Here is a 17212-nt window from a genome sequence, read left to right on the forward strand (position 1 = left end):
TAACAGCTGGAGACAAACCTAGACAGAGCTGGGAAGAAGGAAGCTCAGTCAAGGAATTGCCTCCATCAGGTCGACCTAGGGGCCTGTGTCTCAGTTGCTGTCCTATTGCTGTGAAGAGACACCATGACCCAGGCAGCACTGAAAGGAACACATTTCCTTAGGAGTTTGTGTTCAGTTTCACAGGGTCAGTCTTTGACCATCATGGTGAGGAGCACAGCAGCAGGCATTGTGCCTGAGCAGCAGCTGAAAGCTTACATTTTATCAGCAAATTGGAGGTGGAGGCAGGGAGAGAAGAGGCAGGAGGGAGGGAGGGAGAGAGGGAGGGAGGGTGGGAGGGAGAAACTGGGCCTGGCATTGGCTTTTGAAACCTCAAGCACCCCCGGCAGCGACACACTTTCTCAAACAAAGCCAACCCCTCTTAATCCTTCCCAATAGTCCACCAACTGTCAACCAAACATTCAAAAATATGAGCCTATGGGGGCCATGCTCAGCCAAACCACCACCACAAGTCCATAGTTTTAATGATTTTCTTGATTAATAATTGATGTGGGAGGGCCTGGCCTACCATGGGTGGTTCCACTTCTGGGCAGGTGGTCCTGGGACATACAAGAAAGGTAGCTGAGCATGAGCCTAGGAAAAAAACCAATAAGCAGTAATCTTTTATGGCTTCTGCTTCAGTTCATGCCTCCAGGTCCTTGACTTGCCTCAATGATGGGCTGTGTTTGGGATGTATAAGCCAAATAACCCCTTCCTCTCCAAGTTGCTTTTGGTCATCGTCTTTATCACAGCCAATGGAAAGCAAACTAGGACATATCCCACTACTTTTATCAAATATTCTGTCAAAAATAATGTTGGGTGCAGTATCATGGATAGGAGACACTATTCCATGTAGCCATCTATAATGCCCAGTCGTTTTCTGTGAACTGTCCAGTCTCCTCATCCTGGGGTGCTACCTCTGTCATAGATTTCCTATACATTGGCCTACCTTGATGGTTTCTATTGAGCTAGCATTTGCTATTCAACCCAGCTCAGGCCCAAGGGGGAGCAGGGCCACACTCTAGCCTGCCATGCTTGCTTCTGGAGCTAGCCTTTTGGTTTTGACAGCCTTTGAGCCAGTACCATGACCTTCCCCTTTCCAACTGTCATAACTGGCTTTTGAAAAGGCCTCAGACTGAGTAGACAGTGTTCACTCCCAGTATACTGTCTTTCAGGGGGAAGAAAGTACACTTACCATTCCAGGGAGAATTACAGCCCGGTCCTAGGACAAGTTTAATATTAACTTGCAGTGTTTTGTCATGTGTCCTTTGTGAGCTGTGGCTCATCTTCAAAGCCTTTCAGAAACTCAGTAACACGGCACTTAGCTTTCTGTCAGTTTTGTTTCCCAGAAACTCTGGCTCAACATAAATCTTGCCACATTTGTCTATGAATGGCACAGAAAATTGATTACTTTATAGCTTTAGGAATCCAATTTACATGTGATTTAAACCATTTAGATGTGTCTGCACCCCTCTTACCTTGTAAAGATCTCATCCCACTATGGGGCTCAGCAATACCACTCAGCAAAACCTCATACCAGATCCAAGGTATCTGCTCAATCAACATTATTCTTTCAAAAACATTTATTTTTAATGATGTGTACATGTGTGTGTCTAGGTGTAGGTATGTGCACATATGAGTTCAGTGTCTCTAGAGCTCAGATGAAGCACAATATCCCCTGAAGCTGGATTAACAGGTGGTGATTGCTGTAAGTGATAAGACATGCAACTGAAGCTGGTATGTCTGTCCAGAAAGGACTTGCTCATGCAAGGGGACAATTTCAATGAACAAAAGACATGTGGTATTTTCCACATTATATTAGTCTTTAACTTTTCAGGGAGACAGTTGAGGGGAGTAGAACATAAGATGGAAGTGATGGCATGCCATTTCTTACCACAGACAGGATGCAAAAGAAAGAGAAGATAAGTTGGATCCAAAGTAGGCCACCAAAATGGCAGTTAAACAGGATTGCTATTAGGTAAACAGGAGCCACAGCCTGTTTATGAACCCACCTTATATATGCAAATTTTAGGGGTTGGGATGTATTACTGAGCCCATCAGTTCTTTGGGGGCATCATTATGCTCACAAGGTAGACCTCATTCATCAGGGAGGCTTGCCTTTCCATCTTTCATTTTCACCATCCTCTATGATTCCCAGCAAAGGATGCTCCACTCTCTGATGGATTGGCCTTGGCTGTGAAGGTGCTGTGAGACAACTAAATTGTACTCCGTGGTAGAAATAAATGTTTATTGGGGATCAAAATGCCAAAGTTATCTCTCAGGAGGGCAGAGAAAAACAAAGTGTTGGAAAAGCAAGCAGACTGTGTATGACAGTCAGTAAGGTGGGAGTCTTTGAACTGTTTGGATTTACTAGGAACTGGATGTCCCTGCCTGAGGAAGTTGAATTGGGGGGGGTTATTAAGGGAGGTCCTTGTAAACAGAAACCTGTCTTAGCAGATCTGCTTTCATGGTAACCAGAAACCCATCTTATGAGATCCCTGAGAATGTTGAATTTAGGCTTCTGTTTACCCAATAGCAATCCCTCTGTTTAACTGCCATTTTGGTAGCCCACTTTGGACCTAACATCCCAGCCTTTTGTTGATGATAAGGAGTGATGATAATCCTCTGGCTACTTCCTGACTATTGGGGTCTTTAAAAAGGGGGTTCTGGAATGCTGGTCCAAGGAGCTCAAGCTGTCAGGTGATGGTAGGAGACCCGGTGAAATACCATCATCAGAAGCATCTGGTTTACTGACTGTTGGGTTATTTCACTAATTCTCTCTTAAAGGAACCAGAAGAGACAAGGAGCAATCATTATGAGAAGATAAAGAAAAGTGGGCTGAGGAGAGGTAGAATCCAAGGCCCCAGAGAGGACCTTAGCAAGAAGCCTTGCATTGCAGTTGGCCCCTGGAGGCTGTAGTCTGTAGGCCAGTTCATGTTAGTTTTTAATCCTTTCTTTGACTTGACCAATTGATTCACATAGTAGCAACATCATTAGCAGTTGCAGGGCCAGAGGTTGATTCCTGGATGGTGTCTGCCAGCTTGGTGAAAATCTGTTGAGATAGATTTAGGTTATGGAAAGAAGAAGATAAAGTGAAGGATCTTAGGAGGATTTTTGTCTTGGAGTGGGGTTGCTTCCAGAGGAGGGAACTTTCCCCCAAAGAAAAGGATGGGCATATATTAACTCAAATGGGCTCAGGGAGGAGGGTGTTCAGTGTGTGGTCTGAATGCAAATTAGGGCTAGATGTAGGAGTTAAGTCCAAGGAAGGTAAGGGTCAGATGACAGTTTAGATAGCTGTGTCTTAGAAAGTCCACTAGCTCTTCGTGAGGACTGGGCGTGGTAGGGGATGTGGAGGTGCCATTGTACCACTACGGCCCTGGAAACAAACTGAATTACTTTAAATAGAGATGAATGCTAGGCCATTATCTGATTGTATTGATTTAGAAAGTCCAGAGCTGAGTAAAATATCATTTGTGAGGTGGAAATGTTGTGAGGTATTCACCAGAGAAGACTGCTCAGACATAGATTTAAGCCAACAGAAAGTCTTTATTAGCCAGCTGGCAACTACACTGGATGTTCAAGAATCCCAGTGTATCCTGAGCCTTTCTCAGGGTGAGCTTTTAAGCACACAATCCATGTTCTGGGTTGACATTCTTCAGTTAACAAGAACAGTTAGGCAGAAGCAGAACTACAGACGCCAAAAGGCAAGGTTAGTACGTTTAGAGACTTTCCCAGAACTATGGACTTTGATGGATTAGGTCTTTGTTTTCATTTTGACAGGTAGTACTGTCTATATGCTGAGTTTTATGGCCTGAATGGCACTTCCATCATGGAGTCAGTTATGTTAAGGTCTCAGGGCCTACCAAGGTCTCGGGCCCTGTTACATTTCCCACTGGTCCTAGTGAATGAGTCAAATTGTGGACTCATCCTGCTCTGAAGGGATGGAGGACTGCTATAAGGACTGTTAGTTTTACTTAACTGATACATAATTGGCCGTAAAGTTTAAGATGAAGTGCCTCTCCATTAATCCATTCAGAATGAGAATTAAAGGCCCAGTCAGTGCTGACAGAGGAGCCAGGGGGACCAAGAGAACAGAGATCGGTATCAATTATTTGATTTATGCCTTTGTTTCTTTTCTTTTCTTTTTTTTTTAGGTTTTCCCTAACTATAAGTTCTTCTTTATTACCCCTAATCAATTAGCATAGAAACAACAGGTTTCTCCCAAAGCCAGCTGGCTTCCTTCATCTCTTGAGAACTGAATCTAAGGCTCTCCAATGTTGTAGGATCGTTTCTGCAAGGGAATCTAACTGTTGTTTTAATACCTCGAGGTCTTGATCAACTGTCTACTTAGTCTGGAAAACATGAGAAGAGGCACATTTAGTCAAACCATTGGTACATGCCCACCAAGTAGTCTCAGGGGCTCGGTGATATTGCTGTTGTCCAGATGTATTAACCTGTAAGTCAGAATAGCAGGCATCAGAATAAGGGGAAGTGCCCAGGTTAAAGGTTTTGAATATTATACAAGTTTCACCTCCTTTTTAGTCCTCTAACATTAATTTGGGATGTCCGCAGTCACGATGAGTTTTGTCAGTTAGTGGGCTGACAGTCTGGTTAGTTCCTATCCTCTGTAGTACAGGGGCCAGGTGTCTAAGCATAACCAGCAATCCTGGCTGATTTCTGGCTGTGAGTGATTAACTCTATCCCCAGGGTCCCTTCCTGTGGCATGGAGTCTGATTCCCCAGGTTTTTCCTGTTTCCCAAAGGCCAGCATCTGTTTAAAGGAATTTTTCAGGAAGCCTCAGTTTTACAACCCCAGTTTTTACAATGGAAACTCCCTTGTTTCTGGCAACTAGAGGGGCCAGCTGCAGGATGTGCATAGAATTGTAAGCCTGTATTCCTATCTCAAAAGACAAACTCCCATATCTTTCCTTTTCTTCAACATAACCAGACATTTATAGTTGATGTCAGCAAGTAAAGGTCAAGGTGGAACATGTGCTGCTGGTCTGTAGATATATTAGCCAACACCTTCTCTGTATCTGTCTTCCTCAGTTTGTAGGTCCAGGTCTGAAAATGGTGGTGGTGGCACCATGACCCTGTATTCATACCCAGAGTGCAAAACACAAGACTCAGGAAGGGCCAGAGGGACAGGGAGCGGAAGGACCTGGGCCCCATGAAACCTTGATTTCAATGGGTCCATAGTCTGGAGACAGTCCATTTGGCATAGTGGTCCATGGCTTCTGCTCTCTTGACCTGGGTGTGTTAGATCCATGGTGTGATGCCAGCTACCTTCACTGTCATAGGAGTGGACCGTGTAGAGTCCTTTCCAATTTGCTTCCAGCACACTTTTGGCTACCTTTTTGACCCAGGCAGTGTCACCAGACTCAATCAAGAGGAAACTGGTGGTAGACTCTGAGGTTCGCTGGGTCTCTCAGGCAGTCCAATGAATAGCTTTTGTGGAAGACTGGAGGTCCTATAGTGACTTGAGAAAGGGATGATTAGAGAGTTCTGCCAACTGCTGGTCTCTGAGTCTGGGAAGCAGTTGGGGAGGTCTTCCAAACATAATCTCATAGGAGGTAAATTCCTTCCTATATGGGGTGCAGCAGGCTAACCGAAGCGAAGGAAGGAGGCCTATCCACCCTTTGCTGGACTCTAATGATTTCATCAAGTTGCATTTAATGTCCTGTTTATTTTTTCCACCTGCCCAGAACTGTGAAATCTATATACACAATGATGTTTTAAATCTATGTCTGAAGCTCTAGCTATTAATTGAGAGGTTTTGGCTACAAAAGCCAGGCCATTGTTGGACCCTATTGCTAGCGGGAGACCAAATCAGGGGACCAGGTCCTGGAGGAGATTTTAGGTACTGTTTGAGCAGTTTCACCTCAGGTGAGTAACAGTTATGCCCACCCAGAAAACCTATCTATAAAAACTAGCAAGTACTTGTATCCTTGCCAGCAGGTCAGATCTCAGTGAAGTAAGTCAGTTTTCCCAGAGTTCACTGCGGTGTTGGTCTCTCATTAGGACCCATTACTTGGTTAGGGCTCTTTGTTTTGGATTCACTTGAGCACAAACCTGGCATCTGGCTGAGACATCCTACACTAGGCTGTCCAGTCTGGGTATAACTTACTTTGGTCTGAGCAACTCAGAAAGTTTTGTGGGCCTCAGATGAATAGCCTGGTGAAGGTTAGTTTCCAGAGTCATGCCACTTGTTTGTGGATGACCTTTCCCTCTGGGGTCCTCCATCATCCTGTGGGTTTGAACTGTTCATTTCTTCTTTACCATGGAGTCTCAGGCAGGTCATGGTATGTCATCAGAATATCAACAGACCCCAGTGATCTTAGGGCCATTTGATGGGCAATCAGGTCAGCAGCCTGGCAGAGAAGGACAGAATTCATAGGAGAAGCCAAGTAGCCTCTAGGAAGGGCAAGGATTTTTTTAAATGTCCTTTTTCCCTGCAGTGAGAAGCCTTCTTTTTCTATAGACATCCTTAGTAGTAAAAGACTATCGACTAACAAACAGTCTGTGTAGATGGTGGTGGACCTTCCTTTTCCCCATCTGAGAGCCTGTGCCCTATCAATCAGTTTTGCTTCCTGGGTTGAGGTACCTGGCCTGGGCCCAAATCATTTCAGTCAAACTAACTGCTGCAGCTCCTACATATCTGGTTTCATCCTTCATCTTTCATCTTGTGACAGTCACAGATGAGCCCCTGTGTCGTTCAGTCAGCTGACTGCCAGTGTTCGGGTGCTCTTCGGAGGAGGGCCTCAACCTTGTCATGGGGTGCTATGAGTATAAGATCTTGACCCTGAGCTAACTCGCTTGCTTTCTTTTATTAAACTAGCTGTAGCCACCATAGCTCTTAGACAGGTAGACCATCCTGTGGCTCCAGGGTCCAGTTGTTTGGACAGGTATGTCCCAGGGTGTTTCCACAGCCCCAAAGTTTGGATTAACACCCCCTTTATCTTTCTTTTCATGGACAAACAGATGAAAAGCTTTTAAGACATTTGGAAGTGTTAGGGCGAGAGCCGAAGTTAGCTGTTTTTAAAACCTCAAATGTCTTTTGTTTAGTCTCAGTCCGGATTAGGAGCTTAGTGTCTCCCTCTGTGCTGGTGTATAGAGGCCTTGCTGTTTCCACAAACTCTGGTACCCAGAGGCAGCAATACCCAGCTGCACCTAGGAACTCTGGAACCTGTCTCTTAGTCTTTGGAGTTTGGATCTGAGGATGGCAGCCACCCTACTCTGAGACAGGCTCCTTTTACCTCCCTTTAGCTGGTAGCCAAGATAGGTAGCTGCCTACAAAGTTGGGCCTTATTTAGCCGATGTTCTGTAGCCCAAGGGCTGTAACTCTTGCAGCAGTCCCTCCATGGCCCTTTTATAATTGTGGGAGTCCAGCTCCCACCTTTTTGAAGGGTTCTTATGAGGAGGAGAGAAGGATAAGAAAATATTAGAAAGAGAGACCTACCCAATGAGAAGAAAGACAGAAACACAGGATAGCTTCAGAAGGGCCTGGATCAATACCCACCAGCCTCTTTGTTTATACAAAAGGGATTTTTATGATATGCCAAGGTGAGAGGCAAAAGACCTCCCTCCCCCTTGCAAGATCAGAGCATACAGTACAGCTAAATGTAGACCCTTCCAAACACCTGTGGCCAAATCATCTCCTTATGAAGCCTTGCTGGGTAAAGCAAGCTTAGAGTCTCTGACCCTGAGTAACTTGGGCTCCCTAGCTTCTGTGGGTTCCCACATATCATCTATTTTTCCAGGAAACCTCTGACAGAAGGGCAGGAAGTCTGCATTTAGTGTCTTTAAATCCTGGGACAACCTGGTCAAGGTATGTTGTCCACTGTAACCTCCCTCTGGGTCTGTCTACTTAAAAGCAAAGATGGGTTGACTCACCTCTGCCAATGGGAGGCTGAAGAATGCATCTTTCAGGTCCAAGACAGTGTACACCTGTTTCTCTGGAAGAATCAGACTCATGGGAATCAGGGGTCCCAGGTCTTTTCACAAATGAGAGAGCTGTATTCCAGGGTGACTGACAGGGCACCAGGATGCCTGTCTCTTCAAGCCAGGCAATATGGACTGCAATTTCCCTTTTGTGTCCAGGGCCATTGGGTACTCTTTAATATGGACGGGGTAGCTGAACTGGTAGGAACTTAGTGTTGGGGAGTCCTGGGGGGGTTGGTTTCTGCCCACACCCCAGGAATCTTTGTTGTCAGTCTGAGAGAAAGCCCAATTGTATCTTTTGATTGGAGGCACAACTATCAGTTAGGAGATTATCCTCTGACAGAGGGTGGAACACCAAAATTTTGCTGGCTATCTGTAAGTCCAACTGCATCTCATAATCAGAGAAGGTGATGGTGAGTTTCAGTTTAGGCAAAACGCCTTGTCCCAATCAGTTCTCTATTGTTAAACATCTTTGAGCTACCTCAGACAACGGGGACTTTATTCGTTTAAAATTTTTAAACTTTTTTTCTAGTATCTGTGGCTAACTGGATGCCAAAAGAGATCTTTTTAGCAGTTGTCTTTAATTCCTTAAAAGGACCTAGAAAAAAGATGGTTAAAGTCTCCTTGGTCAGTGTTCAACAGAAGGGAAAATCTATTCTGTCCAGGCTGCCTTTCCTGGCAGCAACCCCCATGCCCAACCCAGGGGCTTTTTTTTTTTTTTTTTTTTTTTTTTTTTTTACTTTTTTCAGAGAATGGTGGGTTTCATAGACCATTGGTTAAAAAGGAGACATAAATCATGAAAGAAAAAGGAGAAGAATTTTCTCCTTTCCTTCAGGGTCAGCTAAGGGGAACTTTTCCTCTTCCCCAAGTCTGTTTAGAGCAGACACTGAGCTGGTAGAATGCTCACCTAGGGCAACTATTTCCCTATTCCTGTGTGCACTCCACTTAGATGGCAGGGGCCCTGGATGAGAGGCCTGGTCTCTCCCCACCAACCATGACCACGATCAGGAGTCTAGCAACAAAATGAGCAAGCGCTCCTACTCCCAGAGTAGGATAATTAGAGGTTTTCTAAGTTTCTCTAAGTGACCTGACAGAGCCAAAAGGAAGCTGGGTCTGGAGATGGTTTCATACCAGAGAAAGCCACTGGTCAATACAGGGTAACAAAACTGACAGAAGCACACAGGCAGGCAGACAGACAGACAGACAGACAGACACACACACACACACACACACACACACACACACACACACACAGAGTAAAAACACCATGGGTGGCCACCACACATTCATACACTTAAACAGACAGAGGGATCCATTGACATCTTACATAGATCCTCAGACACTGGATCAGCAGCCATGTCCAACCTCTCTCCTATGTGTCCAAACAGAAGGCGTCTTAACCAGACTCTGGAGGTGACAGACCAGGCGACTTTCTAATTTGTTTCCTTTGGAGGTAGAGGTGTCAGACCCCTCTGAAGCATTAGGCAGTGATTGATCAAAGGGAGCTCTGGGGACCTGGAACATCTCAGGTTGTTCACCTCCTGGGAGTCCTCTGACCACCACACTCTTCCTCATTTGAGGGGCTCCGAGACCCCAGTGTCTTGAGGTCTGGTCTCTGGAATCTCAGTGGGATCTCCAGAAATGTTGTGGGGTATTCACCAGAGAAGACTGCTCAGACACAAGTTTAAGCCAACAGAAAGTCTTTATTAGGTCAGCAACTACACTGGGTGTTTGGGATCTCAGGGTAGCCCCAAATCTTTCTCAGGGTGAGCTTTTAAGCACACACACACACACACACACACACACACACACACACACACAAAAAAAAAAATCCATGTCCTGGGTTGACATACTCCAGTTAACAAGAACAGTGAGCCAGGTGGTGGTGGCACACACCTTTAGTCCCAGCACTCGGGAGGCAGAGCCAGGCGGATCTCTGTGAGTTCGAGGCCAGCCTGGGCTACCAAGTGAGTTCCAGGAAAGGCGCAAAGCTGCACAGAGAAACCCTGTCTCGAAAAAAACAAAAAACAAAAAACAAACAAACAAAAAAAAACAAGAACAGTGAGCCAGAAGCAGAACTACAGAAGCCAAAAGCAAGGTTAGTCCACTTAGAAACTATGGACTTTGATGGATTAGGTCTTTGTTTTCATGATGGGGGTGGTTCTGTCTACATGCTGAGGTATACAGCCTGAATGGTACTTCTATCATGGAGTCAGTTGTGCTAAGGTCTCAGGGCCTACTACATCTGAGACCATGTTACAGCAGGAGCCAGCATAGGTAAATGATCTGCACCTGGGAAGGCCAAATCAGCTGTTTGGTTAGGAGCAGCAGAGCCCTTTGGAAGAGGTCCTAGTGTCCTGATCTGAGTTTCAGCACCAAATGTAAATGAAGGCCCATTGAAACCCACCTAACTGGACCACTGACTAAAAAGAAAGGTTTAGTGGGGATCAAACTGCCAAGGCTATCTCCTGGTGGGCGCGGGCAAAATGGTGGAAAAGCGAGCAGATTTTTATGATAATTAGCAGGGTTGGAGTCTTTGAGCGGATGCAGGCTGCTTACATTAACCAGCAACTAGATGCTCTTGCCCAAGGTAGTTGAAAAACTTGGCGAGTGGATTAAAGGAGGTCCTGGTAGACAGAACCCCGACTTCTGGGATTCTTCAGGAATGTTGTATTTAGGCTACTGTTTCCCCAGGAAACCATTTCTCTGGTCAGAGTACTGCTTAGGACATTGCCGCCAGTACTGCCATTTTAGGGGCTCACTTTGGGCCGACCTAACAGCTGTATGTTTTCCCATTCATCGAGGGAGCAAACAACCGCCATTGCAACAAGGAGGGCTATCTCCCACCACTCCTGAGGAGGAGAGAGGTAGCTGTCTCAGGACTGCTCCTACGGACCCCTCACCCTGAGACATGTTAGCTTCGATGCAGAGGTCTCACTGCCACTCCTTTCCTCTTCAATTCTTCTTTAGCTCTGTTAGTTCCTGTTCAAGTGACAATCATGTGTGATTTTCTGAAGAGATGTGGAACAACTACCTATTCACCCAAGACAGAGTAGCAATGATAGACCAAAGAAACGATTCCACCCAAGTATGGCGTGGTGAGTGGTATGTTTATTTGGGTTACTTACAGGAACGTAGGGGACTGCTTAGGTGACTTACAGAAATACTGATGACACGAAGGTATGTGCATCACCCCTAGATGCAAAGGGATTCAGTCTGCGACCCTGCTGCTCCCTGAAGGGCATGAGACAGCCTGGCTAGCCAGAAAGTCCCTGTAGTCAGCAATTAATACTGCTTATATTACTACCTTGTGAATCTTCAAATTCTCACCCCATGGGCTTTTTAATTCTTGTAAACTTCATTAGCTTCCTGAGCCTTAAAAGGTTTGTTGGCTTCTTGAATTACCTCCTCTTTTAAACCTCTTTCCTCGATGCTGGGGTGGGTGCTTCGATTTAGAAAAAGGAACTACATGATGTTCTGGTTACCCTCTCAGACTCCATGTCTTAACCAGTTTTTATCTTGTTTCTTCACAGCGTCAAAGAGAATTATAGTTAGATGTTTGTTCCAAGGTAGAAAGATTTTATTCAGGCTACCACAGTCGAGGAGAGAGGTTTCAGATGAACAGAGCACAACATCACCAAGACAAAAGCCAGCCCATCTTCAAAGTACTAAGTACCTTTGGAGATGGGTCATAATCAGTTTGGTTTTTCCCATCTGTCTTAGTTTGGATTTCTTTCTTTCTTTCTTTTTTGTTTTGGTTTTTCGAGACAGGGTTTCTCTGTGTAACAGTCCTGGCTGTCCTGGAACTCGCTTTGTAGACCAGGATGGCCTTGAACTCACAGAGATCCACCTCCCTCTGCCTCCCAAGTGCTGGGATTAAAGGCGTGCATGCCCAGCTAGTTTGGGTTTCTATTGCTGTGACGACACACCATGACCACGGACACTCTGGTAAAGGAAAACATTTAATTGGGGTGACTCACTTACAGTTCAAAGGTTCAGTTCGTTATCATCATGGCAGGGAGTATGGTGGCATGTGTGCAGGAAGATGTGGTGTGGAGCTGAGAGTCCTACATTTTGACTGAGAAGCAACAGGAAGTCAACTGACTGTCACACTAAGGGAAGCTTGAGCAAAGGAGGCCTCAAAGCTCACCCCCACAGTGACACACTTCCTCCAACAAGGTCACACCTCCTAATAGTGCCACTCCCTTTGGGGGCAATTTTCTTTTAAACCACCACACCCTCTGAAGAAGTCTGGGAGACATTGGCTTTACCTTTTTTGATGATGGCAGTTCAAAGGCATGACTCCCAGGTCTTTGAAAAAGACATTGTTTGTTGCAGAAGATAACATCTCAATGAAATAGAAAAATATTTTATAAGTTTTCGAAAGTATATATTCTTGGGAAAGGGAATTAGTGTCTGTAATAAGATCCGACAGGAAGAAATAGTAAATTCCTTTGGCAGTATTGAGCTTTCTTAGGTAGGGATTTTAGAGGGACTTTGGTTTTCATTAAATTAGGAACATAGTTTATATAAACAATTTGTTCACACATCCGTGTGTGTGGTGTGGTAGTGAAATAATTTATCCTGAAAGTTGCAGTTCTTATACATCAATGTTGAGGCCTAGTTGAGGAGAGGCCTCAAAGGAGCCTGACTAAAATTTGGTCATGAAGAGAATCAGTGTTGGTCAGCTAACATTCATAAACAGGACTGCCCCACCCCATGGCATCCTTCTCTCAGAGGGATTGTTTTCTTACTCACCATTTCTTTATGCTAAAAGTATTTAAATATTTTATTCCAGTTTATTGAACTATATGATGCATTGTTGTTATCCAAAGCCACCCTGTTGTATAATGGCATATCAGAATGTTTTGCTCCGCCAGACGGTGGTGGCGCACGCCTTTAATCCCAGCACTCGGGAGGCAGAGGCAGGCGGATCTCTGTGAGTTCGAGGCCAGCCTGGCCTACAGAGTGAGTTCCAGGAAAGGCACAAAGCTACACAGAGAAACCCTGTCTCGAAAAACCAAAAAAAAAACAAAACAAAAAAAACAAAAAACAAAATGTTTTGCTCCTATTAACTCTAACTTATTTCCCCTTAGTCAATCTTTATTTATCCTTACCTCCTCTAGTCTCCATGGCCTCTACCATAAGTTTCCATGAGAACAATTTTTCAGATTGCAAATTAGCAAGATTATATGGTACTTGTATTTCTATACTTGGATTAGTTCACTCAAATTAATATTCCACAGTCCCATCCATGTCATACCAAATGACAGGGTTTTATTCTTTTATGCCTAAGTAGTATCTCATGTACTTCTCATTTCTTTATCTATTCATTATTTGATAGACACTGAGATTTTTTCCCTATCTTGGCTACTGCGATTAATGTTTCAACTAAGAGGGCAGTACAGACACCTCTTCAACATAATGAATTCATTCCTGTGGATATACACCCAGTAGTGGAAGAGCTGGACCATGGAGTAGTTCAGTTTTTTATTTTTGAAGGACCCTCATATGAGTTTCCGTAATGACTAAATTATTTTACATTCCTATCAGCAGTGTGCTCTTCATTAGCGCTTAAGATTTTTGTATTTATTATAATAGCTATTTCTATTAGAATTAGGTGCTCTCTCATTGTCGTTTTGATTTGTATTTCTTTGATGAACAGTGATGTTCAACTTTTTTTATATGCTCGTTGGCCATTTATATATCTTGTTTTTGAGAAATGTCTATTTCAATCAACAATGCTGGTAAAATTGCTTATTTTATGCAGAAGAATGAAACAAGCATGTTATCTCTCACCAATTAGAAGAATCAATTCTAAATGGATTAAATAACTAAATGTAAGTCTGAAAAAATGCAGTTAGAAGAATAATATATAACATAACTGTATCATGATATTGGAGTGGGTAGGGATTTTCACAGAAAAGAAAAGCAAGCATCAGACTTAAAAGCTTTAATGTGGCAGAAGTGAAGATACAAGCTACGTAAAAGGAGAAAATATTTTCAAATTACATATCTAACACAAGTGTAATATGCAAATATACAGGTGACTCCAAACAGAGAACTTTTGGTGATTAAACACAAAATTGGGTCTCCTATGTCTAACTCTTCTTTGTGGGATAAGAAGCAAAGGAAGAAAATATTTATATGCTCTCCACACACCGCACATATCCCTAAGAGAAAAGCTTGGCGTTGCTTGGACCGGAAGAGAACCACCAGTATCTTTGTCTGGGAAATGTCTTATCAAATTCCCAAGGGACAAAGAGAACTGTAGATGATAGAGCCCTGTCCAATGGCATCCCAATTCTGTCATCCGGGAGGCTAGCTAGAAACAGACAAGAACAGTATTTGAGTGTGAAACCAAAAATGAAAGAGTATGGAAAAAAAATCAATGCAACCACTGCTCCTTCTTTGTCAGAAGTTGCTGAAGTTCTCAAAATGGCTTGTACTGACTATGGGGGATAGGTGCAGAAGGAGAGGAGTTCTATTCAAAGACTGAAAATAAAGAATATGATGTGTTAATTAATAAATACATGTGGATAATATATACTTAAATAATACATAAATAGACAAAGAGGTGTTCAACCCAAATCCTAGCTGGGTATGGTAGCACATACCTGTATGATCAGCCTCTGGGAGGCTGGTGCTGGAAGATGGCTAGGTCAAGGCTAGCTGTGCTATGCAGTTAGTTCCAGTTCAGCCTTGGCTACATACTGAGCCCATTTCTCAAAAAACAATCACAGAAAGCAACAACAATGATAACAAAATTTAATCTTTACTCATCATTTCCCATATCATCACATATTCATATTCCCGCCTTCTACACTATCCCTCTTTTGATTTTTATGGAAGACAGAATCTCATGAAGTCCAAGCTGGCCTAGAACTCATTATGTTGTGTAGGGTAGCCTTGAGCCTGTAATACTATTGCCACTCTGCTTCCTATAATGCTTTGATTACAGGTGTGTATAACCACAACCAGTGTATTTTTTTTCTATCAAAGCAGCATCTCTTCCACATAGGCTTGTGAACAATAGTATAAATCAACAATTTTTAGTTTGCATTTGCTTTGAAAAAGCCATTAAGATAATACTAATGAGACCTGTATTTCTTTTTTTTCTTTTTTTTTTTTGGTTTTTTTGAGACAGGGTTTCTCTGTGTAGCTTTGCGCCTTTCCTGGGACTCACTTGGTAGCCCAGGCTGGCCTCGAACTCACAGAGATCCGCCTGGCTCTGCCTCCCGAGTGCTGGGATTAAAGGCGTGCACCACCGCCCGGCGAGACCTGTATTTCTAATGCAAATGTTCTTAATAATGAAAAAAGAAAGGAACTATTGGCATCCATAAAATCATAGTCTGCCTATTTGTCCTGCCAAGTATCTTCCAGCCTTAGATATAACCTACCCAATTTAGTTTAGATGATGACACTGTGACTATTTAAAAGATGGGCAGTGATGCCAAAGGTTATTACACATAGTTTATTGTGGGCCAATAAACTTGGAAAAGCTGCTTATTTTTCTTTTGACTTGTCTTCCAGGCCAGGAGAACACACAGTGCTAGTTAGAGTAGCTTCCTATAAGTATGCTAAAGTAAACTTAGATGACTATTTAAACATTTCTGCAATGGTGAGGCATAGTCACTTCTGTCAAGTATTTATATTATTATATGATATATTGTGAACCTCTGTCTTTTCCTATGAATGAGAGAAGTAGAGGGGAAACATAAAGGACTTAAATATCTCTAAACATTCTCATTTATATGTTTCATTTTACAGGGGAACTGTTAAAGGTCAGTGTAAGTTTCTCTGCAGTCAGAGGCTTAATTAGACAGGTAAGGACTGTACTATTGCCTTTTGGTAGAAAATGACTGTCTTGGTTAGGGTTTCTATTGCTGTGATGAAACATCATGACCAAAGCAACTTGGGGAGGAAAGGGTTTATTCGGCTTATACTTCCTCATCACTGTTCATCACTGAAGGAAGTCAAGACAGGAACACAAACAGGGCAGGAACCTAGAGGCAGGAGCTGATGCAGAGGCTATGGAAGGGTAGAACTTACAGGCTTGCTTCCCCTGGCTTGCACAGCCTGCTTTCTTATAGAATCCAGGACCACCAGCCCAGGGATGGCACCATTCACAATGGGCTGGGCCCTCCCCATCAATCACTAACTAAGAAAATGCCCTGCAGCTTGCCTATAGCCAATTTTATGGAGGCATTTTTTTTTAAGTTGAGGCTCCTTCCTCACAGATGACTTTAGTATGTGTCAAAGTGACATAAAACTATGCAGCACAATGACTTACAACTATTTTTTAGGTTTGGCTTGGCTGTGGCTATTTCTGATTAGGCTCTCCCTCTTATAACTGTGAGATTTTCCTCTTATTTCCTAGAATGCTTATTTATTGCCTTTTTTTTTTCGAGACAGGGTTTCTCTGTGTAGCTTTGCGCCTTTCCTGGATCTCACTCTGTAGCCCAGGCTGGCCTCAAACTCACAAAGATCCATCTGCCTCTGCCTTCCGAGTGCTGGGATTAAAGGCTTGCATCACCACTGCCCAGCGCTTATTTATCGTCAATGTTAACATGTGACATTAACTGGATCTGGTCTTTTAAAACAAACTTCTGTTTCCTATGCCTGGGTCATCTATATTGCAAGTCTGGAAATCAAATTATTTGTGTTGTCTTCATTGTATTCACCACAATAATAGGCATACAGTTGGGGGTTCAAGAAATAAACACCAGTTTTGAAATTTAGGCAGGAAACATAATTGAGAAGCCAGAGAGTCATGGGATCTGTAAAAAATGATAAAATAAAGCTTGTTCATTTACCCAAGTAGGAAAGATTGTTCCTAGAACAATGAATGTAATACTTTAGGGCATATCAGTCTTCTGGCAGCCACTTAGAACTGGCTTTCTAATATTTCAGAACTGGAGTAGTGCTTGAGAATTGGCCTGCTTATTGGGCTTCACATATAATCTCTTATGAGATGGGTAGTCTTCATTTATTTATTTGTTTGTTTGTTTGTTCGTTTGTTTTTGGAGACAAGGTTTCAATGTGAAGCCGTGGCTGACCTGTAATGTACTATGCAGGTCTTGAACTCACAGAGATCTGCCTGCCTCTGCCTCCTCAAGGGTTGGGATTAAAGGCGTGTGCTAGCACGCCAGCCTTATTTATTTTCACTTATTTATTTCACCTTTTTGAGGCAGGGTCTCACTGTATCTTGGAGGTTGGCTTAGAACTTACAATGT

The sequence above is a fragment of the Peromyscus eremicus genome, chromosome X (genome assembly GCF_949786415.1).
Source record: "Peromyscus eremicus chromosome X, PerEre_H2_v1, whole genome shotgun sequence".
Taxonomy (NCBI): Eukaryota; Metazoa; Chordata; class Mammalia; order Rodentia; family Cricetidae; genus Peromyscus; species Peromyscus eremicus.